Source organism: Nomascus leucogenys, chromosome 16 (genome assembly GCF_006542625.1).
Source record: "Nomascus leucogenys isolate Asia chromosome 16, Asia_NLE_v1, whole genome shotgun sequence".
NCBI classification, from domain to species: Eukaryota; Metazoa; Chordata; class Mammalia; order Primates; family Hylobatidae; genus Nomascus; species Nomascus leucogenys.
Window position 1 is genome coordinate 30,987,938 of NC_044396.1, and position 5,863 is coordinate 30,993,800.

General features: G+C 40.0%; 1 pseudogene; it reads left to right on the forward strand.

Moving 5' to 3' along the window:
- Nucleotides 1-3,628: 3,628 nt before the first annotated feature.
- On the forward strand, nucleotides 3,629-4,376 carry LOC100600958 (annotated as a pseudogene).
- Nucleotides 4,377-5,863: the final 1,487 nt, after the last annotated feature.

A 5,863-nucleotide genomic window follows, 5' to 3' on the forward strand; every position in this document is an offset into this window, starting at 1 on the left:
TGTCAGTAGCAAATCCACACAGAATATTATTGCTTAGTTTTTTTATTCCTTTACAAAGAGAAAATCTTCTAAACAGCTTAAACTTGCCTAAAGCAATTTCAAGATGACCCAACTCTCCCCAAGTGACTTCTCAAATTCTTAAGCTATTATCTTTCTTGTTCAAACCCTTTTTCTAAACTTTTCCCCAATTACTCCAACCATATAATTGCAAAGCTAAGATTCCTATAGACTATCTCTATCAAAGGATCAGGATAGGGAATGATAAACCTCTTAACAAAAACTTAATTCTGATTCTTTTCCCAGATTAAGGTATCTTAGCAACCTGTGAAGCATTTTATCTGCTGATTCTATCATTTTGAGCACTTTGTTGAACCCTTGAACTGACCTTATATCTGTGTGTGTCCCCGCTTGTTGGCTTTGTTGGTCCAGGATATATAAAATGAGATTGACAAACATAAAGCAATGTGACCACACATGTCTAAATGTATTTAGCCTTTAACATCACAATTGGTTGTTTATTAACTTATGAACCAGAATCTTTATTTCTGTTCTTTGTCTCCTGCGAATTACAGGTTTCGCCCTGCTACATGGGTGGCAGAGATGGGGAATAAGAGCTTGCTTTTAGCTAATACAAGGATTTGAAATGAAAGAAGGGTCAAAGCCAAATTCAGACAGAGTTGCTGTAGCTAAGGAAGACTGAACACTGAAGCACACGTTGCAGTCCAACTCTCATGAGAATGTTCCCAGTCACACTACTCCAAGATGGATGCCTACTTATAAGAGACCATTCAACTTTAAACAAATTCAACTATTTTGTGTTTCAGTCCTGTGAACACAGCTAGTATTATATGATATAATCAAAGAATCACTGTCAATGGTATTGAGAAATTGTTGTTTACCATTTAGAACACTTTCTTCATCTTGCCTTCTACCTCATGGGCCACTGCATCTCAGTGTCAATCTCTGAATGTCACTCATTTTCCTGACTGTATGAGGTAAATGTTGCAGATTCAACTTTTTATCTTTTTTTTTCTCCATCGCTTCTCATTCACTAGGTGACATGTACTCTCAAGGCTTTAAATCACATTTATTCTCTAGAAACTCTACATTTTTTTTCTGTAGTGCAGACCTCTCCAGAACTGGACTTCAGAATCCTAGGCAGAGACTTTCTCATAATCTCCAGGTGGATATATGTACTAGGCAACTAAATCTTAATATGTCCAAAACAAACTCCTGATTTTTAACTTCTAAAATCTGTGATTCTTTCCACAGACTCCCAACTTTAGTCAAAGGCTACTCCATTCTTCCTGCTTTTCAGTACAAAATAATTCTTGACTACTCTTTTCCTAGTATACCCCACATACAATATCATCAGCGAATCCTGAGGCTCTACTTTCAAAATATCCAAAAACAGATCACTTGTCACCACCTTTATCATTAGGACTCTAGTCTAAATCACATTACATCTCATCTGGGTTATTGCAATAGCTATTCATTGATCTCTCTTATTTCACCCTGTACCTTCCAGTCCACATTGCCTACAGCAACCATGGCGATCCCTTTAAAATACAGGTCAGATCATGTTATTCCTCTGCTGAGGCCCCTTTAACATAGTAAATCCATACTTATGTCTTCAAAGCCCCTGCATGCCATGGTCCCCCATCTCTCTGATCTATTTTCCAGCACAACTACAGCTCTGCCATCATTCTACCCTAGTCTCACGGACCTTTTTTCTGTTACTTAAGCAAGCCAAACATACGTCCTTTACCATCTTTGAACTTGCTAAGCCCACTGCCTGGGCTGCAGTTTTCTCAGATTACTTAGATTCCTAAGGTCTCTGCACAGATGGCAGTTTATATAAGAGTAGATTCTTCCAACCATTCTTATCTAAGAGAGCACCAGCACCATCACTGATGTCCCCACATTTTCCGTTTCCAATTTGATTTTCTCATTACTTGCATAATCACTTGACACATTTTTTATTCATTTGTTTGTTTATTGTCCTTTTCCAGTAAAATATCCATGAAAGCACAGGCAGACCTTTGCTGCTTTCCTCTCTGCCAAGGACAGTGTCAGGTGTATGTAGATGCTCAATAAATATTTGTTGAAAGAATCAATTGCATTTTTTTCTGTGTGAAAGAAGTTTTTTATTATACCATGGGTATTTAAAATAAAGACTCATGATTATTGAGGCAAGGATATAAAATACTTTTTATTTTTGTGAACTTCTTTAAGGTCAGCTATAAAAGAGAGATGATGATATCTTTATAGTCTGCTACTAAGAGTTGACATAAACTAAATCAGGTTACATCTAGGAAGCATTTGAATTCTACCTAATGTTACAACTATGCAGTCTTTAGATGACCATCTCGCGCATGGGAATGCCTTTGTGATTTGCTAAATTCTAGAAGCTTTATTTTGCCTACTTTTTTTGGTCAGTAAAAATACGGGTTAGCATCAATTTGAAAAATTCCTTATTAGAAAACATCACTATTTGCATTGTCCTGTTAGGATGAAAATCTTGAAAGCATGTTAGAATTCATGAATGCTGAAACCCTGGGAAGAATACCTAATTTACTGGATCATGAAATCCACACAATGGCTCACACCTGTAATCCCAGCACTTTGGGAGGCTGAGAAGGGTGGATCACCTGAGGTCAGGAGTTTGAGACCAGCATGGCTAACATGGTGAAACCCCGTCTCTACTAAAAATACAAAAATTATCTGGGCATGATTGCACATGCCTCTAATCCCAGCTACTTGGGAGGCTGAGGCAGAACTGCTGGAACCCAGGAGGCGGGGGATGCAGGGAGGCAAGATTGTGCTATTGCACTTAAATCTGGGCAACAGAGTGAGATTCCCTCTCAAAAAAGAAAAAAAAAAGAAAAAAGAAAAATATTAATGGGCTAGAGGCTAGAACATGGGCCAAGATAACATGCTGCACAACAGAAAAATCTACGCTTTGACATCATTGCCAATTATTTTACACATATTATTTTATTTAAGCCTTAAAAAACTAAACAACTAGACATTATCCAACTGTTACACAATTATTGAAACTGAGTCTCAGAGAAGTTAAGTAACTTTCTTAAAAACACAGAGTTAAAATGATGTAGACTATATGCATATGGAAATCTCTAACTTTGAAGTTCATGTCATTTCCATTATTCGTTTAAGACCATCTTCTAGAACGTAAAGAAAAAAAGACAGATTCAAAATAGGAGTTAAGCAGCAACATAGATTAAAATGCACATTGTCCTTAAGCCATTTAATAACTGTTGTCAAAGAACGACTAAAATATAGTTCATGTTACTGGAATGATGTGTCCATTCAGATGGAGGTGATAATGTGGATCTATACTGTGTTGGTCAGAGCGTTCCTGGAATTACGTTTGGGTATGGCTGTCATACTTTAAAGGTTACAGACAAACGGGAAATTCTTCCAGGGAAAGCAGCCAGGATGACTAAAGTTCCCACAGAACGTCCTAAGAGAAATGGTTGCTGACTTTGGGGATGTTTAACCCGGGATGGGAGAAGGGAAGAGTCAGAAAGGCTGACAGTCATCTAGGCCAGAAATCTCAGTCATTCAATAAGGCTCCAAAGGAATAAACTATGACTATGGGACTGTCATGGCCCTGGGCATTGTGGAACGCTGGGTGGATGGAAGGTACCAATGGCCGGGGAGGGCCAGAAGCTGCGCCTGCACCAGCGACACTACATCCACAAGCTGGTGGAGGACACGAAGCACTGGCTCAAAGAAAACCTGGAGATCATCTTCACACAGTCTGTGGAGACACTTGGAGTCCGGGGTGACCTGGTCTCAGTAAAGAAATCTGTGGATCAGAATCAACTCCTTCCTCAGAGACTGGCTGCATATGTATCATCTGAAAACAAGAAGCTGTTTGAAGAGGAGAAATTGCTGAGACCAGGAGGAAAGTTAGAGAAGATCCAGATCAAGGCAGGTGAGGCAACAGTGACATTTCTGAATAGCTGTCACTTGGAGGTAGGGATGAAGAACAATGTCAAATGGGAGCTGAACCCTGAAACAGTTGCCCACCACTTCTTCAAGAATCTTGGTGTTGTGGTCACCCCCCATACATTAAAGTTACCAGAAGAGCCCCTCATTCGGTGGGGCAAGTACTGGTGTGAGGTGATGGTAAATGGGCTTGGTACTGTGAGGGTGCCTATGTCTCTGGTAAACCTTGAGAGGCCCAAAATCAAAAGATAGAAGTACTGGTTACCCAGCAAGCTGCCAAGGGCATGGCCCTACCAGCCCCTAGAGGATCTAAACCTGTTCTCCTCCAAGGCAGCAAAGCAGAATCAGAGGAGCAGTGGCATCCAAACAGGCAAGCACCCTGCTCTCACTCCCAGATCTGACAAAATATGGAATTTTAGAGAACATATGGAGACATCAGACTGCCCTTGCGTAGACATGTTGAATTCCTTATGTTTGCCATCTTCATCTTTAACTGTCATCCCTGGGACAGCCTTGTTCCAGAAGTACCAGGCTGTGGATGAGATAAGCTGGATACAATAGACTGAAACTATCCAGATCCTGTTTAGTTTCTTTTTCCATTGGAGTTTACTGGGACAGACACAGGAGTTAGGCATTGTCTCCAGTATTTTCCTCATTCTCATCATCTAAACTGAACATTTGTATCTCAAGCAGACATAAAGAGATTGTGTTCCTAAAAAATAATAAATAAAAACTATGACTATGGGTAAAAGCTAAGTTTCTTGGGTGAAATGCGCTGCTTCAGGAGTTACTAAGTTCTCTGTCACTGGAAGAATTCAAGAGGGAAAAAACAAACAAACGATGGATCGCGTGGTTGGGAAGTTTTAGAGGAATTTCAGGATCAAAGGGGAGACTGAACTAGATAACCTTTGGGTCTCTTCTGACACTTGACTTTCATGCTTTGTTAGAAAAGACTGCCAGTATGCATCTACCAGTTAGAGGGTTTAGGGTCAGCAATTAGGTAGCTATCTCATCCTGTTTGTAATGATAAACATATATTTAATTAAAATGTTATCTGGATCTCAGTTGAGGCCTTCCTACACCCCAAGAGCAGGATAAGACAGACCTGAACCCAAAATTCTATGCTCTGAGAAAATTTAAGAAACAACATAATGTGAATGATTGGAGTGGAAGTCAGGCAGGGGGAGGATTTTGCATTCTTAGCATTTCCAGGTTTCTCCTTCTGCTCAGTAAAGCTAAATTTTCTCACTTCTCTCAAAACTAACTAACCAACCAACCAACAACACTCCCACCAACATTAGTGAATTTAGTGAAATTTAATAAGTTTAAAGTGGGGAAGATGGAAGGAGGCAGGATTTCTACTGCAGTAAAGTAGCTAAATTAGGCACAAGCTATGTCTGATTTAAAATACGCCTGGGTTAAGCCACCAGGGGAATACCACTGGCCTTTTAGTCCATGTTGACCCCATCCTCATACAACTCAATGGCCTTTCCCCCCTCCTCTGCCTCCCCCACTCCATCTCTGCTCCTTAGTCACTATCTCAGGATTGCTCTCCGGAACTCCAGCTTCTTTTCCAAGCTCTCAAACTCTCAAACCTACCTCGGATTCACTATCACGAACCCAAACTTACCCAGGTGCTCGGTAGACATTTTGGAATTAATGAACAATTATTTTTTCAAGTTTATTATTTTAATTATCATACAGTAGAACTGACTTTTAAAAATATTAAATGTCGGAGGGAAGTTTTTGTCAGACTCAAGACCCTCAGGATTTAAATGGAAAGAGGAAGCACACCGTGGTGCTCTGGGGGAAAACAGACCTTTCTTCCGTCATGGTTTCCATTTGACTGGCTGTGCTGCTTTGGGCAGTTTACTGAACTTCCCAGATC